Here is a 14,614-nt window from a genome sequence, read left to right on the forward strand (position 1 = left end):
TTTTTTGAAGTATTTAGGTTCTTCATCATTTTCCATTTGGATATTGTTTTTCTTTTTGATACATATGAGTTTTTACTTATAGAATATGAGTCAGTGTGAATATTGTCTTTTACTTTATGGCTTGACTTTTCATTCATTTAATGATGTTTTCTGAAGAACAGAACTTCTTAATTCTAATTAGCATATAATGATAAGATAACTATAATTTATCAGCTTTTCATTTATGACTAGTGCTTTTGTGTATTGAGAAAATTTTCTAGATCCTAAGTTTCATATTGTACTATAGAAGTCACAGGTTTACAATTCACTTGAAATTTATTTGTGCAAATAAAGTGATGTTAGAGTCAATTTTCATTTTTTTATGTAGATACCTGATTGAATAACACCACTTCCTAAAGAGTCAGTTCTTTTTTAATGGTCTGCAGTACTAGCATTATCATAAATCAGGTGTGGGTCTGAAATCAGATGCTCCATTATGTTCAATTTACCTATTAACCTATGCATGTGCCAATATTACACTCTTTTAAAACAACTGCAGTCTTAATATCTGATAGAGTAGGTCTTGCCATATTATTCTTCTTAAGATTACCTTAGCCATTGTTTTGCATTTCCAAGTGAATTTTAGAATTGGCTTAAAAATTTCTCCAAAATAACCTCTGGGTATTTTTATTAGAATTGTATTTGATGCATAAATCAATTTGGTAGACTTGATGTCCTTATAATATTGGATCTACCAAATCTTGAACATAGTGCATGCCTATACTTATTTAAGTATTCCTTAATTTCTTTCAATAATATTTTATATTTTTCTATGAAGGGATATTGAGCATATTTTGTTAAAGTCACATGCCGCATAAGGTTTAGGTCAATGACTGACCACATATACAACAGCGGTCTCTTAAGATTATAATCTGTATTTTTACTGTACATTTTCTATGTTTGATGCACAAATATTTATCACTGTGTTACAGCTGCCTACAGTATTTAGTATTGTAACACGCTATACAGGTTTGCAGCCTTGGAAGAGCAATAGTCGCTACCATACAGCCTAGGTGTGTAGCAGGCTATACCATCTCGGTCTGTGTAAGTATACTCTGTGATGTTTGCACAATGACAAAATCGCCTGATGCATTTCTCAGAACATCACCTCATCATCAAACAACCACATGACTACATATATATTCTTGTGTTTTCCAGTGCTATGGCATTATATTATCCAAAATAGGTACCTTAAAATTAATAGACCAATAATATTCAAAATAAACGAATAGAAAAAAAAGACAGCAAATATCACCCCAAAAAAAGGCTTGAAGACCAATTTGAATATGTGAAAACAAGAATTTAAGGTAATTTTCATTAAAAAAACAAGAATGATATTACATACTGGTAAAATTCACTATGTGAGGATAAGGAATATTAATCATAAATACATATGGACCTTCCTATACAATCCCTAAAGATATTAAAACACAGCTACCAGAACCAAAATGAGAAAAAACTGAATCAAAAATTTTAGATGGAGTTTGAACATACCCTGTTCAGAAACTGATGGAACAAATGGGAAAAACATAAGTAGTGAATTAAGCACATAAACACATGTATAAATTTCAAGCTACTACACGTAGAATTCTATACCTAACAGATGGAAAGGATACTTTCTTTTCCCCCAAAGTACATATGTAATATTTATAAAAATAAACCATGGATTAGACCTTATGAACAGTATAAGGAATTCCAAATGTGCAATGCCTACAGAATATCTTCTCCAATGATAATGCAATAAAATTAAAATGTAGTAACAAAAGGAGGATCATAAAAAATCCATGAGTTTCTACTTCAACTTCTGAGTGAAATGTAGTAACAAAGACTGAATTTACTCTTTCACCTGAAGTAATTAAAGAAATGAGCAAGGTATTTTTTTAAAAAAAAAGTTCTCAAAACAGTGAACATCAGGTGACAAAGAGCAGTGATCTCTTAGAGATGGCAAACAATTGAGGAGAGTGTTATGATTGTCCCAGCTTCCAACCTGGACCAAGTTTCCAGGAGGTATCACCAAATGTGGTCCAGGAGTCTCCTTGGGTTGAGGAGATGAATACAGGATTCCAAAGACGCCAAGGAAGTTAGGGAAATAGTGATAAAAATGTTCCAAATTTGATATAGATTATAAACCCACAGATCCAGGAAGCTCACGAATCCACAAGCACAAGAAACATAAAAGAAGCTACAGCAAAGTGCATAAAAATCAATTTGCTTAAAATCAGTGATAAAGAGAAAATCTTACAAGTAGCCAGAGGAAGAAAAGATACATTATGTATAGATGAACAAACAAAAAGATAGCATATTTCTCATGGGAAACAATGTAAGCCAGACAGTGGAACATCTTTAAAGTACTAAAAATAAAAACAAGAGAAAACAGAAACCAAAAACCCCTGTTAATTCAGAATTCTTTACTGTATGGCATTATCTTTCCATAATTAAGGTAAGATAAAGGCATTTTCAGATGTATAAAAGCTGAAAGAACTCATCACCAGCAGACCTACGTTATAAGAAATGATAAAGGAAGACAAAAATGACACTAAGTAGTAATATGGAACCATAAAAAATGTAAAAATGGTAATACTGTAGTTCAATATAAAGAAGCCTTATTTAAGTCTCTTTAAAATATAATTGAATGTTTAAAGAAAGTAAACATGTATTGTGAGCTTTCTCACATATGCAGAAAAAAAATACATGACAACAAAAGCTTAAAAGTAGGGACTAGAAATGGGAGCACACAGTTTTAAGTTCCTGATACTGGATATGAAGTGTGTTGCTTGAAGGTAGAATCTGATAAGTTAAAAATGTGTATCAGAAACCCTAATTACAAGAGAAAGAGCTGTAGCTGGTAAACAAACCAAAGGGGAATCATAAAAATATATTTAATTAATACAAAACAATGCAGAAAAGGAGGATAAAAGAAAACTAAAAAAATTAGAAAAATAGAAAATAAACAGCAAGATGGTAGGTTTAAACTCAACCATCTATATCACATTAAGTGTAAATAGTTGAAATGCCCCAATGAAAAGGTAGAGATTGTCGGGTTGGATAAGAAAGCAATATCTAACTACAGTTGACCCCTGAACATCATGGCTTTGAACTTCATGGGTTCATTTATACATAGATTTGCCTTTGCCTCTGCCACCCCGAAACAGCAAGACAAACCCCTCCTCCTCCTCCTCCTTCTCAGCCTGCTCAACATGAAGACAAGGATGAAGATCTCTATGTTGATAAACTTTCATTTAATAGTAAATATTTTTTGCCTTATGATTTTCCTAATAACATTTTCTTTTCTCTTGCTTTATTGTAAAAATATAGTATATCACACATACAACACACAAAATATGTGCTAATCAGCTTTTTATGTTATCAGTAAAGTTTTGATCAAGAGTCGGCTGTTAGTAGGTAAGTTTTAGGGGAGTCAATATTTATACACAAATTTTTGACTGCGCAGAGATTGGCACCCTTAATACCCATGTTGTTCAAGGGTCAGTTGTACTTGCTGTCCAGAAATCCACTTTAAATGTAAAGACACAGGAAGTTAAAAGTGAAAGCATGGGAAAGGTAACCACATTAATGCTAATCAAAAGAAAGCTGGAGTGGCTATTTTAATATCTAATAAAGTAGATTTTTATGACAAAATTATTACCTTAGATGAAGGAGATCATTGCATAATGATAAAGGGTAGATTTCTCAGAGAACATAATCCTCATTTTTTTTTTTTTGCCAAGTAACTGTTATAAAATACATGAAGCAAAACTAATGAGAAATGGTAAAAAAAAAAAAATAACAGTTTTACTTGGATATTTCAACATCTCCTCTCAAGAACTGATAGAACAAGCAAGCAACAAAGAAGAAAGACTGTCTATAGAAAACTTAAAAAACACTATCAACCAACTTGACTTAAGTGACAGTCATACAATAATTCTCCCCCAAAAAGAATACCCAGATTTTTCCTTAGACATAGAATATTAACCACTATAGACCATATTCTAGCCTGATTGTCAACAAACTATGGCCCACAGGCCAAATCTGGCTCTCTCTTTTTTTGTAAATGAAGTTTTATGAGAATACAATCATGCATATTGGTTATGTATTGTCTATAGCCACCATGGCAGACTTGAATATTTGTGACAGAGGTCGTACAATGAATTATGTGGTGTCTAACCCTTTACAGAGAAAATTTGTTGACCTCGGCTTTAGGCCAGAGAACAAATCTCAACATCAAAAGCACAATCCATAAGAATAAATTGATAAATGGGACTTCATCAAAATTAAAAACTTAGGCTCTTTACGTGACACTATTAGGATAATGAGAAGACAAGCCACAGACTGGGAGAAAGTCCTGGCAAACAACGTGTTTGATAAAGGACTTATTATAGCCATGAGTTGTGAAAGGCACTCAAACTCAATAATAAAAACAGTCAACCATAAAATGGATAAAGGATGTATGAATGACAAGAACATGAAAAAATGATGAACATCACCATTTATTAGGGAAATGCAAAATAAAGGCATTAGCATATCATTACAATCTCTTAGAATAACTAAAATTAAAGACTGACCATATCAAATATTGGCAAGGATGTGTAATAACTGGAATACTCATAGATTGCTGACAGAAATAAAAGACAGTACAAAGACTGTGAAAAAGAATTTGGCAGTTTCTTTAAAAAGGTAAACATACAGCCACCATTCAACCCATTTCATACGGTTTGGATCTGTGTCCCCACTCAAACTTCATGTCGAATTGTAATCCCCAGAATTGGAAGTGAGGCCTGGTGGGAAGGTGATTGGATCATGAGGGTGGTTTCACATGAATGATCTAGCACCATTGCCTTGGTGCTGTTCTCATGATAGTGAGTGAGTTCTCACTAAATCTGCTTGTTTTAAAGCATGTGGCACCTCTCTTCTCTCTCTCTTCCTTCTGTTCTGGCCACCTAAGACATACCTGTTTCTCCTTCACCCCCGACTATCCTTGTAAGTTTTCTAAGGCCTCTCCAGAAACCAAACTGATTTCAGCATCATGCTTCCTAGACAGCCTGCAGAACTGTGAGGCAAGTAAACCTCTTTTCTGTATAAATCACCCAGTCTCAGGTATTTCTTTATAGCAATGCAAGAAAGAAATAATATACCAGTCTTTAATGCTATTGATATATGCAACAAAAATATAAAAGAATAAGCAAAGATGGGTATGCAAATATCCACAGAAGCTTTATTTATAGTTTCCCCAAACTGAAAACAACTGAAATATGTATCAATAGTGAATAGATAAATTAATTGTGCCATATCCATGCACTGGAATATTACTCAGCAATAAGAATGAATGACTGATACATGCAATTGCATGGATAAATCTCAAAATAATTATGCCTAAAGAATACCATCAAAACAAGATTACATACTGTACGATTCCACATATGTAAAATTTTAGGAAACATAAACTAACATATAGTGACTAACACAGACCATTGGTTGTGTAAAGTTGGTGGAAGTGTGGAAAGGGAGAAAGGAATTACAAAGGACACAAGAAAATGTTTGGAATTGATAGATATGCTTATCACCTTCTTTGAAAGAAAAAATACGGAGTTTAACAACGAAGTCATTACATATCAGCCCCAGCCAAACTGAGCACCAAAGTCGCCCTAAATATACGTGGTGGTTGTTTGTGTATATGCCTCTCTATAATGCTAGTTCTTTTACCTGGAATGATGACTGTCTGTACCCCAATCATTGCACATGAAAAAGTACCAATTTTTACAAAACTGACACTGAATACTGAATGTGTTATTTTTAGCTTATTTAAAACTCCATATTTTTTTCTTTTTTAGCACATCAAATGCGACTTTTACTTCATTGTTAATATTATGATCCACTTTTAAACTGTAAGGTGTTTGAGGGCTTACAAGACTATGTTTTTTAAGGTTTTGTATCCTCACAATCTCTAGCACAACAAAAGTATCCATTAATATTTACTGAACAAATGGAGGAATTAATGTACAAGTGAAAACTTTAAGGTGGATACTGTGTGAGTGCCTGGTCTAAATGTTATGCAATGTCATAATTTCAACGGGAAATCTAATTAAATATCCTTTAATACTTTTTACCATCTCTAAAATAGTAAATTTATATGAGAATTTTGAATTTCTTCTTTTATAATATTATTCATTTTAATGAAAATTATCTCTAAAGTCAATTTCTATTATTAACATTCTATTATCTTGTTATTCTATTGACAATTAAAACATATTCCTCTACTGAGTTCCCCATTGGTCCTTTTTTTTTTTTTTTTTGAGACGGAGTCTCGCTCTGTCACCCGGGCTGGAGTGCAGTGGCCGGATCTCAGCTCACTGCAAGCTCCGCCTCCCGGGTTTATGCCATTCTCCTGCCTCAGCCTCCAGAGTAGCTGGAACTATAGGCGCCCGCCACCTCGCCCGGCTAGTTTTTTGTATTTTTTTTTTTAGTAGAGATGGGGTTTCACCATGTTAGCCAGGATGGTCTCGATCTCTTGACCTCGTGATCTGCCCGTCTCAGCCTCCCAAAGTGCTGGGATTACAGGCTTGAGCCACCGCGCCCGGCCTCTCCATTGGTCTTTATACAGAGTATCCCAAGAAACACTTGGGGGAGGAGGAGTGTTCATGAAAATAAAGTGATACATGGAATAGTTTTTTTTTTAATAAAAAGCATTTAAAATATATATGTATAAAAATATTTAAAACGTTTATATTCTTGTTTGTTTTACTGTGCAACAGTCTGCCTTGTAAGCAATGAGGTGCTATCATGAAGAATGTCAAGATGTTGCATGATTGATCACCTGATGCATGAGTAAATGACATTCAGTTTGTGCATTGATGCATAGGCAGCATTTACAAACTAACTATCATTTTGATGTATGTGGTCTATTTTGTCTTTGCTGGTCTATCTTATATATCTTGTCTTTTTTTTGAACACATATTGTGACATTTTATTATCTTGTTTATTCTTGTTTTTAATAAAATGTTTTCTAATTTCGATTTTTTCTATTACAAAATAAAAAAACACATAAATCAAATTGTTATGACTACTCACTGTAATTAAGTAATATGTGATGCTGTTTCTTGCTGTCTACTTTCATTCATTTGCATATTATATCTTATGATCTTTTGTTGGTGTTACATCAATACATTTTAATTTTTAATCAATGTTCAAAAGTTTGGGAAATGCTGACTTAGTCAAATAATTATTTGTGTGACTATTTGATTAATGTTTCCATCTCTCATGAAAATAAGTTTCTAAACAGGCTGATGCCTATTTTTTCTAACTGTTATGTATCTAGTACTTAGCTCAGTTTCTCACACATGAAAGCATGGAAATAAAACTGTGTATTGATAGTTATACAATCAGGTAAGTTAGCAAGGATTCCCACTATGCACGAAGCCTCACGAGGGATTAGGAAACAAGTCCTTCTTCTTTCACTGGCATGTTATTACCACTAGGCCTGGGCTGTTCCAATTTCAGCCAGCCATTGCTCTCTCTATTCTATATGGAATTACCTGTTTCCACTAATTGAATATGTTATCTTTTTCTGCCTTGGTCTTTTATGGCAAACTTTTCTTTCCTGGAAAGGAAATGTTTGATTTACCTGGTTGTGAAAAACCTACTTTTAGTGACTTGTGGATTTAAGCTCACTATTAATGTAGCCTGTTCCTGTATTTTTAAATGTCATATTATCTTTCTAGAATATTTAAATTTGTATTTAAATTGAACATGTCCTTAAGCATTGTCATACAGAAGTTGTTCTACAACTTTGAGTACAGATGAATGAGATTTGCGCCCATATACATTGGTACTTTTATATTTTAAACTGCTTCATTTGTCATTTTATGGGTGACAACTTCTGTCATATTGTATTCATTAGTAGTGAGTCACTCAGTTCAGTCCCCATTCAAGGGGAAGGGAATTTGTCTCTATCTTTTGAAGGATGTAGTGTAAAAGAATTTGTGGACTTAGGTATTTTAAAGCCACCACATAGAGACACTCACAAAAATCAGTATTGTTAAGTACAATACTCCATTTCTAAAACAACTACAGAATACTATAGGAATGGAACAGTAATAAAACAAGAAAGAAAACTCCTAAAAATTAAGAGAAAAATTAATAATACGATTGCCAAAATATACACATAGAAATCTAATAGAAAGGGTAAAACATAAAATTTGTTGTTAGAATTTATTACAAAAACCAATAAAGATAATTTTGGGAAGCAAGGAATATGGATATAGATCATCAATAATGAAGATCCAACATTCACCCAATAGAAATTGCAAAATAGAAAAAGAGAGGATTGGCAATCATTGACAAACAAGGAGGAGGTAGAATAGAAGTCGAAGAGGAGGAAGAAGGAAAAAGAAATGAAAAGAGAAAAAAGAAGAAAAAGACAAGAAAGAAAAAATTTTCCCAGATCCAATAAGTTGAGTTTTCATTAGCAACCCTAAGTGCTAGAAGATAATATGACAAATGGCTTCTAAAATTTGAATTAAAATGACCAAACAAAATACCACTGCAAGAAAAACTTCCTATTGAATGGAAAACAAATATTTTTTAAGACATGTGAGGACAAAGAACTTCTATCTTTCACAAAAGCAGGGTTAGGGAATGAATATTGCATACTGGAACAGAAGAATTGATGACTCTGGCCAAAAGTCTCCAGAGGAAAAATGGGGGAAATTATACAAATATCAACATAAAAAGACAACTGAGAATTCCCCTTTTACTAATGCAGACTAGATAGCTTAGACCATCCCTTCCACTGAAAACAATCTAAAAAATCTGGGAGAAAAATCTGTCTGAAGCATTGAGATTTAATAAGGCAGCAAAAAAGTATTAAGCCAAAAATCTTTAATAAAAAACAGAGAGGGAGCTTTTAACCTTAGGGACATCATGGATTCGGAAGACATAGTGGGGCAGAGCTGTTAGTAGACTCAAATGACTTGGGAGCAGATACAGACAATCTCCGATTTACAATGGTTTGACAATAAATTTTTGACTTATAATGGTGCAAAAGTGATATGCATTCAGTAGAAATAGTACTTTGAGTTCCTATACAACCATTCTGTTTTTTCCTTTCAGTACAGTAGTCAATTAATTCCATGAGATATTCAACACTATACTATAACATAGGCTTTGTTTCAAAGAATTTTGCTCATTTATATGCTAATGTAAGTGTTCTGACTACCTGTAAGTTAGGCAGGACTGTGCTGTGATGTTTGATGAGTGAAGTGGTATTAAATGCATTTTTGACTTGCAATATTCTATTCTATTTTATTTTATTTTATTTTATTTTGAGACGGAGTCTCGCTCTGTCACCCAGGCTGGAGTGCAGTGGCCGGATCTCAGCTCACTGCAAGCTCCACCTCCCGGGTTCCCACCATTCTCCTCCCTCAGCCTCCCGAGTAGCTGGGACTACAGGCGCCCGCCACCTTGCCCGGCTAGTTTTTTGTATTGTTAGTAGAGACGGGGTTTCACCGTGTTAGCCAGGATGGTCTCGATCTCCTGACCTCGTGATCCGCCCGTCTCGGCCTCCCAAAGTGCTGGGATTATAGGTTTGAGCCACCGCGCCCGGCCGACTTGCAATATTTTAAATTTAGAGTGGGTTTATTGGGTTGTAATCCCATCATAAATTGATGAGCGTCTCTACTGGAGTTCACAACCTGCAAACACAGGAGCTTTGGCAAAGCCCTTATGCTTTTGGTTGAGGCTTGGAAGGATGATATGCTAGGATTAAGGGTAAATTCTAAATAAATAAACCTCTACATGGACTGATGCCTCGCTTTTAATCAAATAAATCTCTTGCTGGATTATAGGGGTTTGGAATTGTTATTTCCCTAGTTACTTATCAGAAGAAAATGTTCTGAGGAAAGGTAATATTATTTTAGAATGCAAATATCTCTATGATTTTTATATGCAATGTTCAATATACAGTCAAATATAATCAGAAATGTAAGAACACAATTAAAAAACAAGAGAAACAACAGACAATTTTAAAAATACAAGGGATCAATTAATGAAATTATCAACTTTAAAATGAAAATGTTTAGTATGTTGAAAGAAGTAAAACATAAGATTAAAAATTTCAGGCAAGAACTGATATATACAAAAATGAATTACAATGATGTTCTAGGACTGAATAATCAATAACAAATTAAACTCAATAAATGTATATTTTAAAACAGAATAGATTCACCTAAGTTTTTTAGACTGTCCCATTCACTAAATTCCCTTCTTTTGGAACTACAAATACATATTTTAGACTTTTTTTCCACCATAGCCTTATATCTCTTATCTTTCTTTTTTTGTGTGTTTCAATTTGATACTTTCTTCAGATCTGTCTTCTAGTTTACTCATCCTCTCTTCCACTGTATCTAATATGCTTTAAAATTGTCAATATTCGTGTCTGATGAGAAGTCAATGATGCTGAAAGGAATGAAAAGTGTGATAATGGTCTATATGAGAGTGAATCTAAATAAATATGTATTTTAGATAATAGTAAGATAATGTCTAAGGAAGTCACACACATTTGTAATAAAAAAGACATGAAAACAATAGAAAATAGGCAGACATTAGAAGAGTGTTAAATGTTCTAAGGTTCTAACATTAGCCAAGAATAGGTAAAATTATTAATTCACATTAGGCTTTTGATATATCAAGGACACATGTTGTAGTCTCTAGCATAACCACTGAAAGAGCAGTGAAATAATGTATAGCTATTAAAATAATAAAGGGAAATAAAATACTAAAGAATAGTTAATGTAGAAAAAAACCTAAATTTAATCTAAGTGATTTATTTTAAAAGGAAATAATCTACAAAGTAAGAGAGAAAACAGAACAGGTGAGACAAATAAAAAAAGCACAATGGTATATTTAAGGCCAAATATTTCATTAACATCGAAAGTAAAATAACTACTCTAATTAGAAGACAATGACTGTTATACCTAATTAAAAGTATAACAACCTAAACTGATACCGTTCCACAACTGTTATACTACATTAAAAACAATAACAACAGCATCAACTGCTAAAAGAAACATAACTCGTGTAACAGCACTCAAAGACTGAAAATAAAAGATGTAAAAATATATATATTACATCCAACACTAACCAAGCAAAAGTTGGTATAACCATTTATTAACAAGGCAGAATATTTTAAATGAAATAAACTTTCTAGAGATAAATAGAAACATTTTATAATGATAGAGAATTGTTTTCTTTCTTTCCCTTCTTTTTAAAAATGAAAGCTTTTTTTTTTTAATTTGGAAAAAAAGATAGCCAATGTCTATGCAGACTGAAAATCTTATGAAAGGACTGACTCTAAATGTCAGATACTCAGATAAGTGTTTCATACAAGAAGATTTTAGGCCAGGCTCGGAGGCTCACAGCTGTAATCCCAGCACTTTGGGAGGCATAGGCGGGCAGATCACAAGGTCAGGAGATCGAGACCATCCTGGCTAAAATGGTGAAACCCCGTCTCTACTAAAAATACAAAAAATTAGCTGGGCTTAGTGGCGGGCGTCTGTGGTCCCAGGTACTCTGGAGGCTGAGGCAGGAGAATGGCGTGAACCCGGGAGGCGGACCTTGCAGTGAGCCAAGATCACGCCACTGCACTTGAGACTGGGCAACAGAGCAAGACTCCATCTCAAAAAAAAAAAAAAAGGAAGACTGGAAATTTTCCCTACAATTATGCTTTCTGAAAGTATTTTTATATCTGATATTTTAGCACTTAAATTAATTCTGTTTTCAAGTTGAAATCTAGAATTCTCGTATCTTTGAAAGTTCTGAAGGCCACTTTGCTTTGCTACCTCAACAGCGCTATCATTCAGGGTGCCTGACGTTCCTTATTGCATTGCTGTGGTGTTTAGATAGCCCCCTCTGCCACTGAGAGCAGTGCAAGCAAGTTACATCCTCGTGTTTTGTTCTTGTGTTAATTTCTGACCAATTTCTTCCCAGGAAGAAGCTATACGTTTTTAAATTCTATTTTTAATTGAAATTTGCATTGATGTAATTGTAGATTCACATATAGTTGTAAAAGATAATACAGAGAGATCCCTTGCCTAATTTTTTTCCCATAAGAACATCTTGCAAAATTATACTATAGTATAACAACCAGGAGATATATATTTATGTGTGTGTGTATGTGTATATATATATATATTTTTTTTTAGATGGAGTCTTACTCTGTTGCGCAGGCTGCAGTGCAGTGACATGATCTCGGCTCATTGCAACCTCTGCCACCTGGGTTCAAGCAGTTCTCCTGCCTCTCAGCCTCCTGAGTAGCTGGGATTCCAGGTACATACCACCACACTTGGCTAATTTCTATATTTTTAGTAGAGATGGGGTTTCAACATGTTGTGTTGGCCAGGCTGGTCTTGAACTCCTGACCTCAAGTGATCCATCAGCCTTAGCCTCCCAAAGTGCTGGGATTATAGGCATGAGCCACCATGCCCAGCCACAACCAGATTGTTGATTGACACTGATACAATCCATTGATCTTATTTCAGATTTCCCATTTTCCTTGTACTCATGTGTGTGTGTGTGTGTGTGCACCTGTGTATTTGGTTCTACATAATTTTAACAGCTGTAGGTTCATGTATCAAACACCACAATCATTTTAGTTAGCTTGGATTGCTATATCAAAGACCACGAGCTGGGTAGTTTAAACAACTATTATGTATTTCTCATGGTTCCGAATCCTGGAAGTGCAAAATCAAAGTGCTGATGGATTTGGTTCCTGGTTGTGACTCTCTTCCTGGTGGCCGATGGCCATATTTTTGCTGTATCTTTATATGGTAGAGAGAGAAAGAGCTCTGGTCTCCTCTTATAAGGGCACTAATCCCTTCATGGGGACTCCACTTTCAAGACCTCATCTAAACTGAATTACTTCCCAAAGGCCCTGCCTCCAAATACCATTCTTATTGGAGACAAGGGTTTCAACATACTAATTTTGGGGGGACGATATAAACATGAAATCCATAACAACAGCAAAGATTCAAAACTCCTCTATCAACACAAGAATGCTCTTTTATAACCACCCACCTGCCTCCCATCCCGATCTCTAACCTCTGGCAAGCACACATCTATTTTCCATGTTCAATTTATTTTTATTTCAAAAAGTTATATCAATGGAATTATTCAATGTAACATTTGGATATTGGCTTTTTCCCCTCAACGTAATTCTCCAGATATTTATCTGTGTTGTGTGTATCAACAGTTGGTTACTTCTAATTTCATGGAACAATATTCCATGGTGCATATATACCACAGTTCATTTAACCATTCTCCCAGTGAAGGTCATCTGGGCTATTTCTAGTTTTTAGTTACTATGAATAAAGCTCATATGATCAGTCATGTATAGGTTTTTGTGTGAAAATGTTCTCATTTCTCTGGGATAAGTGTTCAAGAAAGTAATTGCTGGGCCATATAGTAATTGCATGTTTAATTTCATAAGAAACAGCCAAAATATTTTCTAGTGGTTGTACCATTTTATATTCACATCAGCAAAGTATGAATGATCCTATTTCTCTTCAAACCTTTCAGCATGTGCTGTTTTCATATTTTTGTTTTAGCCATTCTGATGGGTGTATAGTGATATCTCTTTCTGGTTTTAATTTACATTTCCCTGATGGCCGACAGGTAGAACATCTTTTCATGTGTTATTTGTCATCTCTATATCCTTCTCAGTGACATGCTGAAATCTAGAATTCCTGTCTTTCGCCAATTTTCTAATTTTTCAATTTAGAGTTTTCAGAGTTTTAAAAAATGTATTCTAGGTATTATTCCTTTGTTGGATATTTGGTTTACAAATATTTTGTTTCTCACTTATCTTTTAAGACTTTTCACATGAGTTATCGCAGAACAAAAGTTTTAATTTTGATGAGGTTTAAATGATCATTTTTTCCTTTAACAGATTACACTTTCGGTGTCGTGACTAAGAACTCTTTGCTGACCTCTGGATCCTGAAGATTTTCTCTTATTTTTTTTTTTTCCCTAAGGTTTTATAGTTTTATTTTTTCATTTAAGTTACATCCATTTGAATTAATTTTTATCTGAAAAATACTGTTTTTCTTTCATTGTAGGCCTGTCTCTGTATAAATTCAATTTGAAAACATGGCAATATGTATCTTTCATTTTCAAATGAACAAGCTCATAAATACAAAAATTAAAGGCATAACAAGAAAATAAGATGTTTTGGCCGGGCGCAGTGGCTCATGCCTGTAATCCCAGCACTTTGGGAGGCCGAGACAGGCAGATCACGAGGTCAGGAGATCGAGACCATCCTGGCTAACCTGGTGAAACCTCGTCTCTACTAAAAATGAAAAAAAAAATTAGCCAGGCGAGATGGCGGCTGCCTGTAGTCCCAGCTACTCCGGAGGCTGAGGCAGAATGGCGGGAACCCGAGGGGCGGAGCTTGCAGTGAGCTGAGATCCGGCCACTGCACTCCAGCCTGGGCGACAGAGCGAGACTCCGTCTCAAAGAAAAAAAAAAAAAAAAGTTTTATGTCCTTTGATACCTTTGTTTTCTGCTGTGGTAGTTGTCAAAAATACTA

General features: G+C 34.4%; 1 long non-coding RNA gene across 1 annotated transcript in view; it reads left to right on the forward strand.

The window, feature by feature from the left end:
- The window catches only part of LOC105506489, a 68,093-nt gene extending 53,843 nt beyond the window's left edge, over positions 1–14,250 (forward strand). The window contains exons 2-3 of the long non-coding RNA XR_001000931.1: positions 12,234–12,357; positions 13,976–14,250. This is a non-coding gene — a long non-coding RNA (uncharacterized LOC105506489). The remainder of the gene's footprint in view (positions 1–12,233; positions 12,358–13,975) is intronic.
- The last annotated feature ends 364 nt before the right edge of the window (positions 14,251–14,614 follow it).

This window comes from Colobus angolensis, unplaced genomic scaffold, assembly GCF_000951035.1.
Source record: "Colobus angolensis palliatus isolate OR3802 unplaced genomic scaffold, Cang.pa_1.0 Scaffold137, whole genome shotgun sequence".
NCBI classification, from domain to species: domain Eukaryota; kingdom Metazoa; phylum Chordata; class Mammalia; order Primates; family Cercopithecidae; genus Colobus; species Colobus angolensis.